The sequence below is a fragment of the Vespula vulgaris genome, chromosome 13, assembly GCF_905475345.1.
Source record: "Vespula vulgaris chromosome 13, iyVesVulg1.1, whole genome shotgun sequence".
Taxonomy (NCBI): Eukaryota; Metazoa; Arthropoda; class Insecta; order Hymenoptera; family Vespidae; genus Vespula; species Vespula vulgaris.
In genome coordinates this window covers 5,269,840-5,294,992 of record NC_066598.1, presented here as the reverse complement: position 1 = coordinate 5,294,992, position 25,153 = coordinate 5,269,840, and the positions used below count along the sequence as shown (strand labels likewise).

Here is a 25,153-nt window from a genome sequence, read left to right as displayed (position 1 = left end):
CAAATGTGGGTGTAGTATTCGTGGACAAATTACACCGTTTGAATAAAGTAAACAGTGTCGAAAACTGCTCCAGTATTCAGAACAATAAGTAATAGAAGGACGAGAACTTGTACAAAATTGGAAGATATTAAAAATTATTTATTGTTACGACTGATCCGTGCCTCCGAATATTATATCGATCCCGAGGAGCTCTTATCTTTCAGGATTTGTACCCGCTGCACGCGGTTATGGTTCGAAATTGGTGTTTGCGCAATATCCAACGGAATTGTAGTTCCAGTTACTTCATTGTTGGCTTGAATTTATATAAAAAGGATTCAGAAGGAAAAGTCATAGAATATAACATTATAGAATCGCAACAGTAATAACATATAATTGAATAAATCAAAACATAATAAACTTTTCTTAATGAATAAATCTACGAATAAGATCATTAAACAAATTCACTAATTTCACTAAGTTAACAAGCTACAATTTAACCGCTATAATTATAGATTACAAGAACAATTGTAACATTATTTTATATTGACTAATACCGAAACGAAGAGCTGAATTTCGACTTTACTGTTCGAGAATTGGTTGAAAACTACTTATGGGTCTCATTTCTCCCACGTAAGTGTACATGCCGCTCTGCATGCGGGCCCGTATCCCCGCGTCAGAGTAAATAATAACATTTCAGAAATGAAAAAAAAACTAATAACAAAATCAACCATTCGTGGCAGTTTCTCTAGACTAATTAATGCCAATACCCTCATTGAATACCCAACTTCCCTGAAGAGATTAATACCACGGAAAGCAACGTAAAAATTATGCTTACACGCCAGGAAATGGCATATCGAACATAGAAGATGTTGCTAGGTACGTGTATCAAGTACAGAGTTTCTTAGAAACATTAACGTTATTTTACTGTTTAGGTACCATAAGAATAAGTTGTTGGTAAGCAACAATTTCTCAATTGTGCAGTCAACCAAAAAAAATGACCGATTTTGATCAGAAAAAATGGAAGAGAGGTTTATGGTTTTTTATCCCCAATGCTTTCTGCCCGATTCGAGAATCGACGCATATTTTAGAAGCGCGATGTACTTACGACCACGAATCGTAGGTTTTTAAATAATAACATACTGAAATAATGGAAATGAACATTAAATAATAAAAATTGTATTATTAATAAAAAATGCTATTAGACGATTGTTACAACAACATTGTGCTTATTACAAAATAAAGTAATAATCGATGAGATTCGGATATATCCATAATCAAAAATTCGATATATTTTAACCAAACGAATAAAAACAAAATAAAAGCTTATTTCTTAGATTATTTTTGGGTCAACGATGGTACACCCAAACATTTATACTGATATTTCGAATATGCATTATGTAAGCATAATTAGTTGGTGCATAATATTATTTAGATTTGCATTGAGAAGTCAAATGTTATGTAGAGAAAACATACCTTGTTCGAGCTTGTAGTAAGCTCCATATTAAAGGTAATTTTAATATTGGTTAAGGGTACCGTTCTTTAAAACTATTTGAGCCAGCTCATTGAAAAATTGCGATCATCTAAAATATTGAAATTACCAGTAAAATACAATGTACAAAAGAGCAATAAATAAAATTGGTTTATCGATATCTTTGTACAGAAGAAAATTCTGTCACGTCTGAACACTTATTTTCCATAGCTGAAAATGAACTTATTCCTAATAGAAACAGATTGTCTGCAAAAAGATTATATAAATTATTTTTTCCCAAGTCATTGTAGAACAATGAGTGAAGTTACATATAAATGAACGAAGAAATATGCATTTGTTTTTTAGCTCATCTGTCGGAATAATTGCTAATACTTTTATTCTTCTCTGCAACAGACTTAATGTGTAGAACCTGAGTATAGCAGATATTGGATAAAATGTTAATCAATTTCAAGTATGAGATTATTATTGATAGAACTGAGTGATCGTAAGATAAAACAGGCAAGGTAGTTTAAGAACCAAGAGATAAAAACAGACTTGGATTTGAAACGAACTCCCTACAATTGGACAGAAAGTCTAATTTGACGACCGAGAACGAACTTTATCGACATCGGTGCCGAAAACGAAATCGCTGCCGACGTCGATATCGAGGGTGACTTTATTGTACTGTACGTCTGCTTTGAGAGCTTACGTCATGAATTTTCTTGGACGTAGTTCTTGTTCAATTTGGTGATTTGTTTTTTTCACGAAACAATCTTATCGGATTAAAAAAAAAAATGTTATTATCTTTACAAAAGTCATATTTAAAAAATAAGTAATTTTCAAAAATAATTTTCACACAAATGAAAACCTGTTTGGAAAATCGTGAAGGATGATCTCATATAGGAACTCTTTCTCTTTCGAATTCATGCTAGATCAATAAAACCGTATAAAAATTACGTTCAGAACTTATGATGTATATTCTTGGAACGCTCTGCAATGAGTTCAAGCTGATGATGTTTGTACAATTACGTTATGTCATATCAAGAAAATAATGGATGTGAGTACGTCTGATATTAATTTATTACAATACTTTCAAAAAATAAATAATCCATAGATTTTTAAACAAGAAATAAAATTATTCTTACAATGAGTAAATTTAGTACTTCAGATTTTTATAATGAACCAAGCTTAATAGTATAACGGCACTTAAGAGCGATATTCGAATAACAAAAATGCGAAGAGCCTTGTACACAGATATAGTTCAGTATTTGAGCCTTGGCGAAACGTATTCTGAAGCAAATCGAGCAACCGTCACGCGATACGATAATCACTTATATCCTAGTCTCATGACTTGACAAAGAAACATACAAAGATCCTCGGATCTAATGGATTTCCCACTCGTAAGTAATCTTTTAGTTTTTTGCATGAGAATTGCGATTTACTCATGCGTACACGTTAAGATATACTTGTTTATACGTATAACTGGTTATCACGTATAAATAAAGTAATGCGATTCTGAAAAATAATTCAATGTATCATCAGTGTGGATACTATACAGATCTTCGAAATCCACAAACAAGCCATCAAAACTACAGAATGAGCTCGACACACCTTCCTATTAACCGTAAATATACTTTGCGCCATTTGTGAATCGAGCTACTATACCTTTCAGTGCGCCAAGCTATCGAGACAACTATCCAACAGCGTCGCAGATTCGTCAAAAATTTTAAAGTTCAGCATATTTGTCTTTGCGTAGACCATGGCGTGAGCAAGTACAAGTTTATTGTCTTGCAGACGACGTAAGTACCAACATTACCATTTGCTTCATGAGGAACTACACCGACGGTTCCTAAAACATCAAATAATACGAGTATTTCCGCGGCCGCATATGGTTGTAAATTGTTACTAACGGCCGTAGTACAACTTAGATGCGGGAAACTTATCCGTAATAATAGATCGAAAACTTATCCAGTTCTAATAGATAGCACTTCTCAGTCGTATTTTATTACAGAAAAAATGGGTAAGCAGCTGAATTTTCCGCGTGAACGAGTTGACTTACCGATCTGCGGGGTTCATGATAACAACTATTTTAAAGGAGAACATCCGTAGAGTGCCGGTTCTTATGCTATCTCGTCAAAACTGGCATACGCTACGGAACCATCCATCCCCTATTTTATATTAAGTGCACGGACTCGGGAAAACCCAAAATTCCCGCAAGGTGAGCAGTTTTGTCACGGCTGACGTACCCGCAGTAACGAATAGCCGCGCTGACTCCCGCCGAGTCCACGGGGAACCACTCATAGTGTCATGTTTCGTGACACTTATTTCGTAGGATGGGAAGAGAGGATAGGACTGTAGATTGCGGGGTGAAAAAATAGAAAATGGCGTACGAGCTCCTTCGATCTCTCCCTGCTCGAGAGTGGGTTGATCTGAGAAGGTTACAGGCGGCCACCCCTACCACCAGGAACTTCGATAATTTCGGCTGAAAAGGATCTAAAAACTAAATGCCCTTGATAGAAAGGGTCTTTCTAGAAAAATCGTCGAAGAGAGAGAAGACTTCAGCCAAGGAGACGAGATGTTTGGCTACTTCGGTCTATGCTGACGCCTATTATTTTCTCCAGAGGGACTCTCTTCAAAGATCAAACAGTCAAGAATGTAATGCTGAACCGTGTCCATTTACCACACTCGCACTTCTCCTCTGTGGCAAGACTCGATGATGCGAGTTTGGCTTTGAGCCTATATGTATAGTAGTTTGGAGAGATGAAACGGGCGTTCATTCCCTCTCTGACGTCTGAGAAGAAAACGAATGCCGGTCTTACTTTATTCGACAGTTCCCATCTCTATTGCCAAAGCGCTAAGATTTCCTTATGTACCTTTTTCACTAACGCGGATTTCCTCTTCTGACTTCTCGCGTCACGATTTGTTGTTTATATCTCTGGTTCCGATTTCGATGTAAGGTACCTGTTTTTCTTTCGCTGTAGAATTCCCGATATTTATGAAGTTGAAGATCAATCGGGGGTTCGCTGACAAAGACGCATATGGGCTCCGTCGATGCCATGCGGTACGCTAACGTAATCGTTATAAGAGCCCGACTTTGCAGCGCATATTTCCCCTCTCTCTGCAGAGATCAGGCCATCCTGCTGCCGCGCACGTAACCCTCGATGTGAACACTCGTTGTTAGATCATTTGTAGAGCATTTGAATCTCCCTTCCATATTTTTTTTATAATACTGCCGTTTCGCCTAAGGGTGCTAATAACCTTCTCGACTCGGAGCTTGTTAGATCAATGCTTATAAACGAAGCCCCAAGACTTTAAGTTATCGTACAATGTTACTAACTTCCTCCAGCTGTTGAGTCTAGCTCGACGGACCTTCTTGATGTATACTCATAAAAAAGAACGGTATTCCTGCAATAGGCGAAGGAGTCTTTAGTTATTTCTTTGTCTTTGATGGTTCATAATGACAGTAAAGTGGCACACGATTCAGTCAGGCTCGAATCGTTAAGAACCAGATTTTCAGAGGAAATAAGATATACTGTCAAGATTAAATCCAGCTACATCTTCGCAAGTTTTAGATCGCGGCAAATTAACAATTCCGTCATCTATAAAGTTAACGGATTTTCAATTTTATAAGTCAGCTCCTATCGATGCCATCCTCGGCATCCCTCTATTTCATTCATAAGTTATTTTACTTCAGACAAATTTCAGTTCTCAATGATTCGATCGTCGCATTAAAAAACAAACTCAATTGGCTAGTATTTGGTGAAATGCACACTATGGTCTCAAAACAATATATTATGTGCAATACAGTGATAAGTTTCTTAGAATCGCAACAAAATTCTGGGATATCAAGGAGCCACCAATGAAAAGGTCCAATCGGCTAAGGAGATCGAATGCGAGTCTTTTAAGTATAATATATATTACGACTCTGAGAGAATGTTACGTCGTCAGTTTACCGTTCAAAAACGATAGACCGTATCTGGGTGATTCATATACAATCGCGCCTAAGATATTTCATGTCTTGGAGCGCGCCTTCGTAAGAAATCCAACTCTTAAGGAGCAATATTTAGGTTTTACGAACAAATATCGTGATTTATGGCACATGTCCGAGATTCGGTTATATGATTAATACCGGTCCCACTACTTCAGACAAAGTTACGCATCGTATTTGATGCCTCAACGTATATCACTATAAGAATAACAATCTTTCAATGACAATCTTATGATGAATTCAACATGGAATGAACTATTTGCCAATTTGACTCGGTTCCGAATAAACGCGTGTGTATTGATCGCGGACATCGCAAAAATGTATCGGCAGATAATTTTGCGACTGGACTAAAATTGCATAATATCAATATCACTAGATATTATGACATGAAAAGTCGCTCCTTATCCATCAATGGTAACGTACGGAATTATCATCGATATCTCTTCTAGCTATTAGAACATTGCGATAATTAGCTGACGACGAAAATGCAATCTGTTCCAAAGCCACAAACATTATTGAACGCAATTATTACGACGACGATCTAATCATGGACACTCACATATTCGATGAAGCCATAAGAATCAGAGACAGAATACTTGATATCACGTCAAAGCATGATTTTGCCTTACGACAGTGGACCTCCAACGAGGACAGTTTAATTTCAAATTTTGTCAACTATTCAGCGAATACATATATTCGTCTAAACCTGGAAGTTTTTTTTTTTTACTCTCGAGATAGTTTGAGTTCTACATCAGAATGATATAATATACCGTAAAAAATGATAAATTCAATGAACGCGTAACAAAGAGCCATCCTTTCTCGTATAGAGAAATTATTTGATCCACTCAGCCTACTTGGCCCGATCATAGCTTAGATAAAAATAATAATGCTGCAACTTTGGCTAAGTAGTGTTAGATGGGACGAACCGACCTCCAACTGAAACTATTGATTACGTATCGAGATCAATAAACTTATGTTGTTATATGGGCTGCATCTTTAATTGAACATATCTAAAGTGGATTGGCGCAAGTGCCAATAGCACGACTTTCGGCACGGCGACACATCTAAAAATTAAAACAAGGAATACTTACACGGCGAGCTGACAGCGAGAAGGAAATGGCATCGGGGAGAAACAAATAATCTTAAGATCCGCATATTCGTGCTCTTCAAAGAGTACAATGCACTACCGATCCAATGGTCGATAGGTCGCATCATTGATACATATCCAGGCATAGTCCACGTAGTCTCGATTGTTCGAATGTGGCCATGGCCATCTACAAGAACAATATCAAGAGCCTTTACCCTTTGCCTACCGATGACAGCTAGATGCAGACGTACCTTGACTATATATAATTTCATTATCTTATAAGTGCACACTAGCTATACACACACTAGCTTATAAATTGTTCATACAAAACGCGTACACATTATACATATGAATTATCATACATGAATTAACGCACAGTACGATAAATTATTAAGCCATTATTTTATATCAAACACTATATCTTAGTGAATCTCCAACGAATGTCTCTCTTCCCTTTTGTTTTAAACGCGAATGTTCAAGGGCACTGCTATGTTAACGCACACGAGCGTACCCTCGGTAAGTTCCAATACTATCTCTTAAGGGTCATATCAATATATCAATATCAATATATAAAATATTTGCCCTTAAAAATTCGTTGGATATTCACTCAGAAAACATATAGACAAAAAACGCATTGTCACCTTTGTCCGTGATTAGGCATTTTAGTCAAGCACGTAGTTTTCAATAATGTGAGGAATAAATAAATGTGAAAACCGATTCCTAGAGAAGACGAGTCAGGAATTGATGATTAACGTCTATTCTTGAAGTGTCCATTTGACGCCTGCCAATCGACACTACCATCGGAACAAAAGGGCACACATGGAATTGTTTAAACATTCCCAACGAACTATTCTATCCCACCCTCGACCATTAAGCATCTTTCCTTCACTTTCTATATTCAATTTTGACTCAAACTCCTCCCTTTCCATTTCTCTTTTCTAATCGCATTATTGTCTTCGCGGATAGTTCGAGAAACTCCAGAAAGTCAGTCAACCTACAACTTTTCTACTCAACTCATCAAAACCACCGAGTCTTACTAAACATTACCGGCCATCCCTTTTTCAGAGACCGCCAAAAAATAAGTAACAAAATACGAAACTCGCAGCAACTGTAACTCTTACTTAGAAATATATTGTTATAACTTCAATTCGCGAACTATTCTTTTTTGCGCATTTACTTCACGAGCTCTTTGAGATCCTTCAAAGTAATTGTGTTCTCTAAAAATTAATTTGCAAGAACACCGCATCGGTATTTTACGCCATCATCCTTATTCACCACGATCAATAGATCTATCACTTTGACTATTAAGAAGGAAAGGAGATCAGATTCTCCGTGAGAATAAACAACATTGCAGGTCAGGTGCGAGGAACACAATTAAACACGCTCTCATAGTTGCGCCCTCACGACGCAACACCATTTTATATGAATGTAATACGTTAATAATGTCGTCTAAACATCAAAAATAAATTCAAGATGTTAAATATTGTTCGCATAAAATGTATATATTTGTACAGTAGTCCTAATCATTAAAACATGACAAAAACATTAAAACGCATTGCAACTCAATTTTGTTAAAAATCCGAGTATTCCAAAGATTTTGATATACCATCGGAGGAAACATTATTATAGAGTTATTTCTACCGATAGAGAAAAAACAAAAAAAAACAAATTTTAAACTTATACAATCGCAAATAGTCAAATAATAAGAAATAGTAGGAGTCGATCAGTACGAATTATATGTGCTATCGGTGATTTTAATACAATAAAAAACTTATTGAAAAAAAAATTAATAAAATCTATACAGAAAAATGAAAAGCGTTTTCAGTTGTGTCATAGTTGCTTCGTCTTTTTTGGAACCGTCCTGTTTCGATCATTACGTTCGCCTTCCCTTTTGTCCTTTTCTCCCAGAGCCCAACCCTAATTCTCTTCCACACGCATACGTACACACACACATTCATTCACTCTAAAATAAAGCCTTGTAAAGTGACCGATACGAGAGGAGATACACTTATGCGTACCGACTCGCTCACATTACACACACAAAACATTGACCAAAATTCTCGATACCACATATACGTCTATGATTTTACATCAATCTCTATCTATCTAAATTATTGGAGCCCTTGTTGAACGTATTATCTATATCAATCGCCCAATTTTGATAGTTTATTACTGGTATTACCATTGCAGCAAAAATCAATTTACCATTTATGTCACTAAACTTTCCATTTAATACTTGCAAGAAAACAATTTCTGTGTATTTCTCTCCGAAACGAGAAATTTTCGCAAAACCTTTTAAGAGATTTATTTGAAATTTTGTACAGTAACATAATTTGTCATAATCCAAAAGCAATAATTTGTGGCCTATAAACTAAAATTGTATATATCGAAGTAAGCATATGCGTTAAATAGTAAACCTATATGATGGATAAAATTAAACAAATTTTCTTACCATTTCCAAAAAATGCGTTTGATATTATTAAAAACTTGACCATTTGATATTATCGGCAATAAAATATCAAATCGTTTAAAGTTTTATCATCACCTGCCATTATTTAAGAAATAGTCATGTTTCCAAGTTTTAGATGAAAATATCTCCGAAACTAATGATTTTTCATGTAAATGGTCTAATATTTTCTCGTAAAAGATAAAGAATTGGACCGAAGAGTTCATTAAAAAATATATATTTAAAAAAAAATTACCATTTTTTCATATTTTCTTTCGCTTGAAAGCTTCAAACAAGAAAAAATTGAAAAGAACCTGATTGGTGAAAACTCTATTTGGATTACTTCCAAAAGGAAGGACAGTTCATGTAAGCTTAAGAATAATGTAATGTGATGTGAAGGTACTCAGAGAATGCAGATTATTTCCAGAGTTTAGGAATTATTTACAAATCAAGACAAGCAGTTACTTAACGAAAGTTCACTTAGGAAAAATGTATTACGCGAACACTACAGACTGCTAGATAAGTTATCAAGAAACCAACTTTTTACATAGCTGTAAATAGTGTTAATAAAGTACTGCTCACATTCATATGCAAGACAGCAAGACCTTTGTCTCTTTGCATAATAAGTTGTACAATAACTGTGTCTAGCTTTCTTCAACGACAATTGACAATTAATTTTCATCACTTTTTATATTATCACCGTCATTTTTCTTACTACCAATATTTCCAAGGATACATGTTTTCTTCTTTCAAGTCACGTTTATATGATCTTTATTATTTTATAAACATACATCCCTAAACACTTTATTTACCGTTCATTATGTCTACTACTTTTATTTTGTTAAATCACATGGAGTAAAAAAGTATTCCGAAATTGCAATATTAATAACTTGATTAATGAAAAACTTTCACAGAGAAATAAAGATTTATAAAAGAACACTAGATTGTTCAATTTGAAATATTTTCTATAATCCTTTTGAAGATGTACATATATTTACTGGAAAAAGAAAAAAAGAAGAGAAGAAGAGAGTGAGAGATAAAAAAAAAAGAGATAAAATGAGAGAGGAAGAGAGAGAAAGTGATACGTATGCAAGTATGATATGCATACTTATTTAACTCTTAAAATAATGATTAAAAATAAATAATCGATCAAGAAAATTTATAATAATCTTCGAAGTAATACTATAATAATTTTATTTAAAATATTTTGTTCTCATATCTGTTAATATAAACATTGGCATAAATATACCTATGAGAAAAAACACGTAGGAGTTAAAATTAATATTATTACTAATTTAATTAAGTACTAGTTGATAAAGAAATGATACTAAAATTTCAAAATGATACTATACAGTTTCAATGTAAATGTTATTTTCTTTCCTTTTTGCACCTAATTGAGAATACATACACACATGCACGCACGCATACACACACACACTAATTCGACAAGAAAGAACTAGGGTAGTGTAGGACTCATAACTAATAAAATCTCCCACAATCACTCTAGGGACAATCTTCTCTAAGAACTACACTCCCAATATTATACTATTAAACGACGAGTATTCACTGATGGAATTCTCCAAGTATATTCTCCAAGTATATGAACCATGAATTCATTATCCTTTTATACATTATCTCTTAATGTTTGTGCGGAAAAAGTCGTAATAGCTAGCGACCAAATCCAGGAAATACAAAAAGCCCCATCAACTCCACAGCACATCCACGATAAGCCTCTTTAGGAAGATAGCTCCGCACCAACATGAGACAGGCACATCTATTTGATACCTGATAAATGATGATAATGCATTTCCACCACCGCAACCGAACGGCATCGATACTCATTCATATATTAGGAAATTGAATCTTTCACTGCCTCCTGCTATATATATTTTACACTAGGAGAAAACGCTAGTAGTAGCTAGAGAGAAAGTGGAGTACAAATGTGTTTATTTAGTTAATAATAAAATTGCTTTTATATATTTAAGGAAAATGTAAACAATTTTTCAAATAACAAGATAAATAGTGCCATTATAAAAATTTTTTTCTTTTATTTATTTATAAATGTGGTGAAAATGTACCTACGCAAAGTTCACGTACATTATATAAGTAATAGTATTAATTTCAAATACTCACACGTACATAAGAAAAAGTATAATAATCTTGAAACAAACACTAGATAAATAGATTGAGTATATTATCGCTTTTTTTCGATATTAACTTGGATACACAAAAATCTGTATACGCATACATGTACGTGTTTATATAATCAATTTTGATATTCACTTTAAGTATTTATCAATATTATCAATAAAATCAATTTTCCCATAATGATTAATAACTAAAATGTTTATACAATTTCAAAAAACATAAGCAAATAAAAAATCTCTTTCACGAAACAATGTAATTACAAGTTTACGAATATATAGCAGTACTTAGAAAGTGAACTATTTCTTAACAAAAGAACTAAAACTTGTTTAGTTTCACAACTTTTGAAAAATTCACCCTTTTTCAACTTAATTTCTCAAGATCTGTATTTCTCAAGTATGTAATGTATGTAAATATCCACACAAATATATTCACACATATATTCACACCGAGCAGAATGATCCAATTTGACGTCATCCTTCGAAGAGAGCAGACGTATTTTGTTTACACTTTGAAGGTGACATACAGTATACAATTATCATAAATTAAACATTCACACGCATAGATACTATAGCTAGCATATACTTTTCTGCTGGATAATCGTGCCTGCAGCAAGGAAATCCAAATGGAAATGCAGCAAAACATATAACCAATTGTAGGAAATGACTATGTAGAACGAAAAATTAATCATATTACATCCGATATCAGAATGCAAGTTAACTTGTGTAAAACAACTAAAAAGACATAGAGACATCCATAATATTCAAAATGTCAGACGAAAGACCCAAGAAAAGGAAAGTTGCTGCTAAGAAAAAAGTAACAAACCTACGAACTACAACAGTCTCACAAGCACCAACATCTAAAAAATGATTAATAAATACCAACATTTCATTCACCGATTGATACAGTACTTTCAAAATGTACAACAGAGTAGCATTGAAACATACTTGCCCTTAAACAAAAAACTAGTCCGATTTTCTCCTCCATTCAAGCCGACATTGTATATCCATTAATCCAAGTCCTTAACAAATCTATCAGGATCACATATAACCTTAAAGCCACTAAGCAATAGATAAAAATCCAGGCTTCAATCATGGATACATATCGCCAAATTACAGATGCGAGCAACTATACATTCCAACAGAAAGAGGAATGGAGGTATAAAGCAAGAATCCAAGGTTTACATTATACCATATGCACTGAACAAATCAAGCAAAAGCTTTATCTTCACGGACATACAGCATTGCATGTGAGTAATATAATCTGCCAACAATCCTTGTTAATGTTTTCGGTAGAACTACAATCTCCCAAATATAACAAACAAATTTTTAATATCACAAAACTGCTTCACACAAATAATATAAATCGAATCATCTAGAACGACAGATACTAACATTTCTCAATGCTCATGTTACCAAGCCTACAGCTCTACACACAATTATTACAAAAAGAATACAAATGTATAAAATGTGCCAAACAATATGCGTCTAAAAATTGCCTCAGTGGGAATAAACTAGATAAACCTATCTACAAAGAATGCAAAGGTGCTTACCTGCGAAATTATAAAGGCTGCTAAATGAGGAAAAATCTAGTAACTAGAATAAATAAGCAAAAAACTCGTTATTCTCCCTCAAGAGCAAACAGATAATCTATATGCAAACATCTATATGTTACAAATAGCAATTACGTTATAAGCCCCTCAATAAATTCCTCAACCACAAATCCAAAGAAATCTTACCCAAACACTATCAAAATATAAACAATAACAAAATAGTTATAGATAACAGTTTCAACGCACTGGCCAAAAAATTATTCAACAAAATATCTCTGTTTGTAAGATAAATGATGAATCAATTCAAATTCATCATGGAACTTCTAACAAAATTAGCAACCAAGAATGGATAAGTTCAAAGTAATATTATAGAATTGCAACAATTTTCAGCTAAAAATTGACAAACTGAAGACATTTCCCTCAATCCACGATATCGATAATATATGTCTGCTACAAAAAACACATAAAACAGATAAATTCTATAACAAGATACACGGATGCCAGACTTATACAACAGGCAAAGCCCATGGATGCAAGAGGCCTCATAATTAGAAATATCACCGGAGTTCATGATAGCAAAACCTTAGGACTATTAGTATCCTCAATACAGACGATTGACGACTTCTCATCTGATCATTTATCAATTCTGATAAAAATTAATTTGTGACTACCTTATAAACAACCTATCGTGTTAACTACAAAACTAACCAACTGGGACGAATTCAGAGGCATGATCGAATCCACTTACCTGCAATGTCAGACTTAGAATTATCGAAGATATTGATACTGTACTCGAAGATTTCACGATCCTTCAAATGACAGTGTACAGAAACACACTAGCTACCAAACAATTACTATATGAAACTAAAAAAATTCTTGAACATATTTTATAATCGATAAAAGACAGGAGACTAACCATTAAACTTTGGAAAAGGAACAGGAACAGACATAATAAAGCGTGAGTAAACTATTTAACACAATAAATAAGAAAATATTTACACATCTTCCGAAATCAAACATTCAATACTATTCAGAACATATGTATGGGCAGAAAAACCTTGTGAAGGATTATGAAAAACCTCAAAAGACCAAAGAGAAACATTTCTTGTTGGAACGACAGAAATGGCGAAAAAATCAGCGACCCAACAAAAATTCTAAAAGTAGCACAATCTTATATTCAAACGATTTATACGAATAGTGGAAACCCTGCCTATCAAGATCAACCTAAAATAATATCACTAAGTACAACATTTAAGGAAGTCAAAGATTTAATCAGTAAGCTTAATCTTAAGAAAGTACCTGAAGCAGATCTAATAATTGGAACGCTTTTACAACTACCTGATAAAGCAACTAGGTCCCAACCATCCTATATAATACAATGTAAATCTAAGCTACTTCCATAGATTAGATGGAAATGTGCAAAAATTATATTGATACCAAAACCAGGAAAACCACCAATTACATTGGTTAACTATAAACCTATATTTCTCCTTTCAACTATATCTAAAATCTTGGAAAAAATAATCTATTTAAGAATGTATGATAAATGTCAAAATATTCTAAACCACTAGTTTGGATTCAGGAAATACCATAGAACTATCGAACAAATCCACAAACTAGTCACAAAAAGAGAGCATATGCTTTCTTGGACAAGGGGACCTATAATTATGTCTTTCTCGCGTCAGAGAAAATCTTCGACAAAATATTGCACGATAAACTAATCCAAAACCTCCAAGACAAATTACTAACGGATACATCATCAATCGTAATTAACTATCTTGTTGATAGCATATTTTTCGTTGAAACCCTAAAGAAGATATAGGATATGTAGGTATCAATAGGCAATGCTTCAAAAAAATATATTTGGCCCAATCCTATTTTCTATCTATATAGCTGTGCCATCCCAAATAAGAAATAATGTCCTCACCTTTACGGATGACACAATTCGCACGCAAAATGAAAACGATCAAGACTCATCACAAAAGCTCCAATAATCGAATCTTCTATCTTCTCAAATTTTCGGAAGAAGAGCTGGCACATACAGTTTGCTCGCAACAAAAACGATCCAACATCTATTAAAATAAACAATGAACTCTTTCTGGTTAAAAATGTAATTACGTAACTAGAAATGGTCTTGAATAAAAAGCTTACATGGAAAGCGCACATACACCTGATCAGAAAGAAAATTGCACAATACTTGATAAAATATGATGAGTTATATAGCGTAAGTCCCAACTATGTACCAAGAATAAAACACTGATGTATAAAGTCTTGATAAAACCAATATGGACGTATGGCATAACATTATGAAACACAGTCGCAAAATCCAACAAAGTCAAAATAAGAGAGTTACAAATCAACGTTATGAAGAAAATACTAAACGCCCCTTAGGAAACCAATATCGATAACATGGAAACCGCACTCAAGCCAATTCTCAGTTAACTCTGAGATTGTTAAATATCGGAAACGTAACTGGGAAAGATTAAAAAACCATTCAAACCTCATTATATTCGATTGTTTTCGGAAACTACCAAATAAAAGAAAGTTAGGGTAATGTATCCACTGGATGACTACTTTCAACTATACCTTAAATCAATGGATTGAGGGAGATAGAAGAATAATATTACTTTTACGAAGCGTCAAAATTCCTCAAACATTTAGCTGTAAGAATCATTCTATACCTAAAAAAATGTAATAACTCTTTTGTAGTTATATGTGGTAATAAACGATATTTGAAACAAAAAAAGAAGGAGTAAAAGAACTTAATCAGCATTGGAGTGTATAAAGTTTGCATTCATGCCTTGTACGAATATACAGTCATGACAAGTGCGTTGTATTGTTGTTCTAGTAAATGTTCAAAATCGGTGTGTAAAAAATGCAAGATATATTGTAAATATTCCGAAATTGTTGATTAACGCAAGAAAGAGAGACGGAGAAAAAAAACACTCATTTTTGGAAACTTTACAAGAAGTGCTCAATTCTTTCTTCTTTTTTTCTTATCGAAATAACTATCTTATCATTCATATTTTTCTTTAAACGTAATTATAAAGTTTAACCATTGATTAAATTGATTTCTCAAACGCACACGATTTAGAAGTAAATAGAAGAAAGAAAAGTGACGAAGTACGAAAAATTATTTGACCAGAAATAAAGAAATAAATAAAGTTAAGAAAAAGTAAAAAATAAAAATACAAAAAAAAAAGAGAAATTATCTGGGAGTATAAGCAATATCTTGTTATATCATACATTCTATATTGTTTTTAAGTATATCTTTCGGCACAAAATTACTAATAAATATTAAAATTATTATATATGTCCATATAGCATCTGTTTATAAACAGAATTACTTTATACCTAAAATATATAAAGAAAGAATTCTTGACGAGAGACACTGGTGAATCTCCACGGTTAGCGTTAGATTATTGTAAATGATTTGGCCATACATATTTGTGAATTAGTTACCAACACAAGAGATTAAATAAAAAAAAACAAATGTAAAATAATATGGCATTTCATCATGAATCTATGTATTATATCTCCATATATGTTTGTAAAAGTACATGTATAACAATACAATATATAGCCTTATTAATTTCATACATATATTGAAACGAGAGATTTAATCAGATTACCTGTGATGAGGAGGTTGACCCTCCATAACGTCATGTAAATTTGAAGTCACACACTAAAGTGAATAAAAGAGAATTTTTCTAGCTTTATTCCTGATATAAAAAAGCATCAGAAAAAAACGAGAAAAAATGAAAGATGTTGCTGATATTGGATAATATTCAATTGCATCGCGTAATGAAATTGAATAGGTTAATAAATGAAATGTTTCTTCCTATGAATTCTCCAGCGAATGTAACTTCATTGTTCCTATTTACAGATCAGGATGTGTTTTATGAAAATGAGAAGGTTATACGAAAAACGCTTATTTCAACAAATATTGCTTGAAAACAATGAAAACTTCTATGTAATGCTATTTTTTAAAAATTTGACGTTAAAAGACTGTTTCAATATGCTATATTAATCATCGAACTTATTGACAGAGGAAAATCTCCCAAAAGGATGGAAAAAATTTGACTTTCATGACAAAGAAATAACAAAAGAAAGATCTCAAAGGAAAAACTGCAACAGAAAGAAAAGTTTCAATATTCATGAATTTGTGAATCGTATCTCATGTTGAAATTATGAAAAAACACAGTTTAGAAGGAAATACTACCGATTCTTACATCTATCAACCAATCTAAATGATTAGATCACTATACTTCAGTACCATGATTGGAATTATCTTTTTATGATGTATCTATGAAGTAAGTTAATTGTTATAAATTGGAGCACTATTAACAAGAGAGACTTTACAGAAGATCACCAACAACATAAGGACTTTAATCCTAGAAATTTATCCGGAACAAACACAAGGATAAAAAGGCTTGTCAAAACTATTCGAAATCCTCATCTCAGGAAGAATGTGGCTTTAGCCATCTCTAAGTGCTGAATTTTAAATTAAGTATTACATAAACTGCTGAGAAACATATCAATCAATGATTCCATTTTTAGAAATGAAAAGAAACATCAAATATCCGATTTTAAGAAATTCTCAAGGATACAAAAATCAGCACGTGATAAGAGAACGAATCCGTAACACAAGGATAGAGGATGATATTTCGCAATGCTAAAATTATGAATAAACCGGTAATTTCAGGAATCAGGATCCACAAGGAAGAAGAAAGTATCAAAAACCGAACATTGATGCGGATATAATAAGAAATGCGATTCCATAAAATATAGGCAAGCACAGAAAGGGGAAAGAAGCGGAAAAATAAGAGGCCAAATAAGAGTGCACAATTTTTTAAAAATGTTATTTTCTTTGCAAAAATCGTGTCTGCAAATAAATAATTTCCAAGAGCAATTTTCACACAAGTAAAAGCTTGTTGCAAAATTCCTTATTTCATGTAGAAAACTGATTTTTCTTTTAACTTGTATGTATTTTATAAGAAATAAAAATATCAAGTGGGAAATTGAGAAACAATCGACTTTAGCAATCATTCAATGTTTCACAGAGTTTCTGTTCGAAGTTATGGTTTAATTGTATAGATATAATAATCCATCCTACTTTAAACAGATCGAATAAAACAGATCATTGCACAAGGTTACCATCACAAAACAGGTGGGTGTTATTGATTATAATGTTAACACGGCCGTTGATAAAACTGACGTGGGTTTAAAATCAATCAAATATACTAGAGTACAAAAAGGTATCAAAAGTATATCTTCTATGTGCTAGATATGGCTATTAGGAACTCGAACTATTTGTATAAAATTTCAACTGGAAAGAAATTGACATTTGTAAATTATTAATAAATAAAATTTTATTACTGATAATGCATATTACCAGTATGCAAAGTAACCTTTTTGTACAAATGTTGTTCTGCATCGCAGATAGACAGCTTGTATAGAAAAAAGATGTGCAAAAATTACACGTGAGCAAACAACAAGAGTAAGCATTATTAACATGTTATAAGAATAAGCATCCGAAATTATTAAAAGAAAAGTTAATATCTTCATTTAGTGTAAAAAATTCCATATATTTTTGAAATAAAATAACTAAAATTTTAACTGTAATGAATGGTGCTACAAAAGATTAGAAAGGTTTATATAAGGAAGATTACATTTCTACAAATTTTGCAGATCAGAAAATTGAACTTTTTCTATAAATTTTCACAAATTTTCTTTCCAGTTCTGAGTTAAAAAGTAAATGTAAAAAACACTATTATTAAAAATGCATTAAAAATTGAAATTTTAAACCACAACTTCAGTCAACGATCTAAGGATAATCTACATGAGTTCATATTTTGTTTCAACCACAAATCACATATTACAGTCTTTCCCTTAAATTGTAAGAATTTCAGGTGAGTTAAATGTTATCTGAAACCTGTTTAAAGATTTAACATAAGATAAAATTGTTCGGATTTACTCCACTGCACAAGAAAAAAATCTAATGTTAAGTTTACAATTAATAATAATTGATTATTTTCAATACAGTAAATACTACAATGCATGAAAATCTAATTCAGTTTTTGTTATTAATATTTCACCATAATAAAAATATATTTATAAAATCTAACTAAAGTACTGTTACGAATATGTAATAAAGTATTGAACTTCTTTACAATAACTCTACCTTTGATTTTATTCTTGTTAGAAAAGATTAAGAAAACAATTTCATACAAAAACTGTATTTGTAAAAAAACTGAACATTATTTGCGAAACGGAGAATTTGATTTCCAGAAAATAGAAAATCGAATGAATTTTCAATGCTTTTACTTCTTACAATCGTAACAGATACGATTATAATTCTAAGTAGGACGGAACTGATTAAACTAATATTATATTTACAGTTGTCAATTAATTTGTGCAAATTAGATTAGGATAGTTATAATAATTATGATAGTAATAGTTAAAAGATTAAATAGAATTTCAATTTCATCTATCAATGAATGTTTTCATTCCTGGCATGATTTCCTCTCAAGCATTATAAAAAAACATTCTGAAAAAGCAATTTATGGCAACAATAGAAGATGATAAATACAAAAGTATTGACATTATAGAAAGAAGAAATCAATATAGAACTTTTAACTACTGTTCATAGACATCTATAAAATATAAAACAAGACTGTACAAAAGGATTGAAAAACTCAGAAATAAAATTTAAAAAAGATCTCACAATTTTCTAATTATTTACATTAATTAATAAAATGAGATAGATACCAGGGTTCATATTCTGTATATTTCTTGCGATGTATGTAAGAAGGCATAGTAGCAATTTTTCCTAAATATGATTTTCATAGCAAATATTACCATGTTGGCCAAAGGATAAATAATAATTATCAATTGAATTATCGAAGGAAAGTATCGAGCATCAAATTTACTACTCACTGCATAGAAGAGAGTAGATTTATTCGCAATATCGCTTGATAATAGTGCATAAGCATACTAATGAATGAATATATTCGCATTTATTACCATGTGGGTAATTTCACATTTAAAATAATGAAATATTTTCTAGCTATATAAGGGTGACAAACCTAGAGTAAAGATAAATGTATGTAAAATCCACTATCTAATATACCTACAAGCATAAAACGTATGATGCACTGTATACAATTATTAATGCACTGGCAATAACGAGAAATGCAGAAATTTAAAATTAAACCCGTACTAACTCTTCCTCATCCATATGAATAACACATCAGCAGATGCGTACATGTGTAAAAATTCAATGGGACTTAATAAATTATTTGCTCAAAAGATGTATATTCTGAACTAAAAATTGACTACCTCACTTTAGAGCCTACAGTCTATGACCCTACAAACTCTTTATCTTTTAAAAATTACTCTAATTCAACTTCTTTTTATTTTCAAAAAAAATGTTTTCTCTTCTGCTTTATCAATAATAAAGATTGAACATTTACTGAATTTTTAATAAAACAACAGTCAAAACCTCGAACAATTTTAACAAGAAAAAATTCTTCTAATAAAAAAACAAGATCATAATCATCACCAAAATTAAAATTGTATCACATACAAATTAATCAAGAAGACGAATTGCTAATGATTATGTTCGTCAATAATTTATTGAAAAAGATTACAACCAATAACTTATATCTTTTTTGGACCTTTCATCCTGTTCATGATGAGTACTAAAGAGACTTAAATTTGTTCACTCACTACTTAAGAAGTTCTACAATGGCTCTTGAACACTCCTCCATGATGTAGGTTGACAATGAATGATGCTAATTTATCCATAGTAGATAGATCTTAAATGAGATAAATTCACATCCATGAAAATGAAATTGGTTAAAATTGTAGTAGATTCGCTTGAGAAAGTAATGATAATCTGAAAAAGAATGAAAAAAATTTTATTAAAGTTATAGTAACATAAAAAATTGTAAAATTGTATCAACAATTCAATTTAAAGATTTAATTATCAGTTTCCTTACATAGAAGTATTGCGTTCTTGATAATTTTCCATTATACACTGATCCTAATATACGAAATAAGACGCAAAAGCTTCTACAGATACTCCATTGAAACGATTTATGGTCCTTTAAAAAATATTGGTAATGTTTACAATTTGTTATTTTCTAATAAAATTACACATTTAACTACGATACCATTAATAGAATTTAACTTTTCATTAGACCTGTAACCAATAAAATAGTGTGTATGTGCATGTTTGTGTGGGCACGTAATAACTAAGATTACTCGTAAAAATAGAATATATAGATACAAATAATGTTTAGAAGAATAAATTAATCTTAAATACAATAAAAGTAATTTCTAATATTTTTATAATACGCACAAATTAATATATCATTTATATTTATAATATTTTATAATATATATAAATATATAAAGATATTTTACATATGTATATAATAAAATCTCTCATTGTTTACATTAGTAAAATATAAGAAAACTCATTCACACATATTTTATTACGTATTTTTATTATATTAAAATTTAGACATCCAATGAAAAAAATTTCAATATAAATAAATAAAATAATATTTACATCGTTAAGTCTCTGCGTATAAGACATGCTAAGTTGAAAACAAGTGGACAGTGCACAAATTTTTTCCTGAAAATAATCAATAATTTTTCTAAATTGTTATTTCTTATAAAGATTAAATACTTTGTAGTATTTTATTAATATTGATAATATTAATAAGATTAAACTTTTTACTTGAATAATAATAGCTGAAGTACTAAGCTAATAACAAACTACTAAACTAATTAATAAACTTATTATTATATTCAATTTATATAATTAACAATATTATTAACATTAAATTTATATCAATAACAATTTTACTTCCATTTTTACAGTACAATTATTTATATTTATATTATTCTCATCAAATATAAGAATTTTATATATATTGTACATATGCACGTGCACACAAACATGTCCAATAATCATATTGAGCAGGAAATATTTCAAAGTAGATAATAACTTTGATTTCTCTTCTTTCTTAAAAAACGAATATTCTATCGATTATATGCAAAAATTGATAAAATCTTCATTTATAATATCGAAGATACAGCTGATGATTATAAACTAGATTGATAAAGATGGCTCTGAAAATTCTTATCCGTTGGGGTAGATAGAATATCTGATATCGTATAAATATTTGATATAATGACTTACATACGATGGTACTATTTTACATTTAACATTGGATATCAGATATAATTCAATATAAATTTATAAAGTTGAATGATTCTTGATGATGATATTCGTACTTCTTGGAATTTGACATTCTTTGGGATTTTGGCTTTTATGTACAATTTTTCAAAACGAATCAATTACGACCGCATGTATTGTTTTCTAAAAAATATTATGTTTTTAGTCTGTCATTTTCTATGAAAATTATATATCGTATTACTTTATTAATTATATAAAATTAATAAAATTTCCCTTTTGATTCGAATTGTAAACAATAAAATAAATATAATAAAAGTAACATTTCTTAAACTCTTATTTATTTAATCTGTACTTTTATTGTGTTTCTATAATTAAATGATCAATATATATATATATATATATATATTTGGCCATATGCAATAAATAAAAGAGTGTTTCAAATCAGCAAATATCGAGTTACTTTGAAAAAAGTCATATTCATCTTATATGATTTTATAATTAAATGCGGATTGTATCTTTCAGCGTTCTAACACGAAAATAAATTTTCTGGAACATATCATCTAAAATAGAACAACAGAAAGATCATTGTCTGACATACATTTTTAGCTTGAAATTTTTTGAAAGTAAGTGAAATTAAAGGTAAAGTGAAACATGTTGTCTAATTACCTGTCATAAATATAAGTAAAAATATTAGTGTAAAATAATCCAGAATTGTGCAAAAAAGTTTATTTTATCTAATTTATTTTGATAATTGGTTCACAAGTATAGATTTCTTTTAAAGAAATGAAAAAAATATATACAGAATAGTTAATATACTCTTCACAAATATAAATGGAATTGACTGTGAAAATAGTAAAATAGTATCATAATAAGTGGATACACTTATGAAGTATATTTTGTTGACATAATATAACCAACAAATATAATAAAGAGATAAAGAAACCTAAGAATGTATTGACATTGAACGCTTTAATACAATAAAATTATATAATTAATACATATATTGAGTAGACTTACTTTCCTAATTACCTTTTACCAAATAAAAATTCTATCAAAAAAATGGTATCTCGCATTGTGTTCTATTTATTGCAGTTAACAGTAGTAATTATTTTGCTTTTATATTGAAGAAATTGTCTTTTATATAATATAAATGATATCGAAGAAGAAAATGTCAATATCGTTTCTTATATATTAAAGCCGAAATTGCTTATTGCTTATGACAAGAATATAAAAGAAATAAAAACAGAGAATGTCCTACTTCACATTCTATGCTGGAGAAATTACATTACAGGAAAAATTAAAAATTATAAAAATAGAGAAAACAAGGAATAACTGCAGTTATTCCAAGGAAAGTTTGCAAAGAGGAAGTTTCTTATTTTTTACTTTTTTTTTAATACTGATTAAATAAATTGGATTTGAATCGTTATTTTTTATTTGGATCATTTCTTTATCTACTTATTTTCTAAATTACCAGCAATAAATATTACTAAGTGTTTTTAAAATTTATACTAGTTCACTTTATTCGAACTATATTTATTATTTTCTTAAAATATTTGAGGATTAAATATTACACAGAACCCTTTCCTTATTTGTCTAGCTAATGCATTATAATCATTATCGTATGATATAATTTTTATTTTCTATTACCTTTTTTTTGATTTACTACTTGGAATCTATTATGTGTCAATCCTGTAACTATGGATTATCTACTGCAAATTAAAATTTGCTAGTTGTGCATAATATCATTTTATAGCCTATCTGATTTTGTTTTAATTATTTGCCAAAAAATCTACTTCCCATAATTACATAATAATTATTAATATTACCTAATACTAAAATGACAAGTAGATTGTCCTTTGCCAATTCTTTTTATTATTACCTGGCGCGTATACTACTATTATCCACAAGTTTTCTTACACAAAAATTTTTCTTTTGATTAAATTTCTATTAATTTAATCATGAAAATAATGTACTTTCTTAACTCTGGACAAGTCCTGCTAAATTCAACTAATTTCGAATATCTTCGAGGGGTTCTATGCATTTTCATATTTACACGATCTAACTTACAAATTTTGGGCAGGTCCGGCTTAATTCGGCCAAAATTCCAATGCTCCCAGACAAATTTATTACTTCTGGACAAGTTCAAATAAATTCTGCTAAGGTCTGCTGTAACTTCTGAAAAATTGAGGTAAATTCGGACAAATTCTAGTAAATTCGCTTACTAGTAAATTACTCGTTAAATTTGCTACGATCAATTACGGGCAATTTCGGCTACTTTCGAGTAAATGAGAATAATTTTAGCCAAATTCGATAAAAATTTGGATAAATTCCATTAATTTTATGTAATTTTTGTTAAATTCGATCAAATTCCAGAAAATTCAGACAATTTTGTCAATTTTAGGTAACTTTGATTAAATACAGTCATATTCACGAAAATTTTGATAAATTTGATTAATTTTGGGTAAAAGAAGTATTCTGGAAATTCCGATAAATTCGGTAAATTTCGGCTAAATTTTGGCTAATTCGGTCAAGTTAGGTCAGAAACGATAATATTCGGATAATTCGGTTAATTTCAGGTAAATGCAGGTAAATTCGATTACATTAGTGCAAATTAAGTTAAATATGGGTAAATTCGGACAAATCGAGTAAATTCAAGCAAACATGAGCTGATTCGGTAAATTCGACCGAATTCGGAAAATTCAAGCAAATTGAAGAACTTAGGGCACAGTTGATCAAATTCAGACAAACATGGAAACCTTTTAGCAAATTCAGTAACTTTGGGCAAATACGGGTAAATTCGGTCAAATTCGAACATATTCAGGAAAATTTAGATAAATTAAGTCTATTTTGGGTAATTTTTGTCAAACTCGGTCAAATTTAAGAAACTTCGGATATATTCGGTCAATTTCGAATAAATTCGAATACAATCTAATAAATTGGAGTAAATTCAGTCAAATGCAGGTAAATTCGGTTAGATTTGGACAAATTCTGTTAAATTCGTTCAAATTCGAGTAAATCCGGGCAACTGTGTAAATTCTGACAAATTCAATAATTTCGAGAAAATTTAGCGAATTCTAGGCATACCTGTGCAAATTCGTTCTAATTTATCCTAATCCAGGCAAATCTGAAAAGATTGGTACAAATCCTGGCAAATTTGGTGAAATCTGTGTATATCTATACAAATCCAAGCAAATTCGGGAAAAACCGAGCAAATACAGGATAATCCAAATAAATAAGGGCAATTCTAGGAAAATTTAGGAAATTCTAAAATTTAGCG

The 25,153-nt window shown here is 30.8% G+C and overlaps 1 long non-coding RNA gene across 3 annotated transcripts; it reads right to left on the bottom strand.

Annotated features, from left to right (window-relative positions):
* Positions 1-25,143, bottom strand: LOC127068551 (uncharacterized). 3 transcript variants are annotated; one of them, XR_007782970.1, is made up of 7 exons: positions 24,961-25,143; positions 21,244-24,051; positions 20,669-20,871; positions 20,397-20,565; positions 6,527-6,709; positions 4,321-4,852; positions 1-4,238 (listed from the first exon to the last, which is right to left on the bottom strand). It is a non-coding gene; the product is annotated as an uncharacterized LOC127068551 (long non-coding RNA). The 3 variants fall into 3 exon arrangements; XR_007782968.1 differs by lacking the exons at positions 1-4,238; positions 4,321-4,852; positions 6,527-6,709 and having other exon boundaries at positions 20,284-20,565; positions 24,961-25,141; XR_007782971.1 differs by lacking the exons at positions 1-4,238; positions 4,321-4,852; positions 6,527-6,709 and having other exon boundaries at positions 20,284-20,565; positions 20,669-20,773; positions 24,961-25,141.
* Positions 25,144-25,153: the final 10 nt, after the last annotated feature.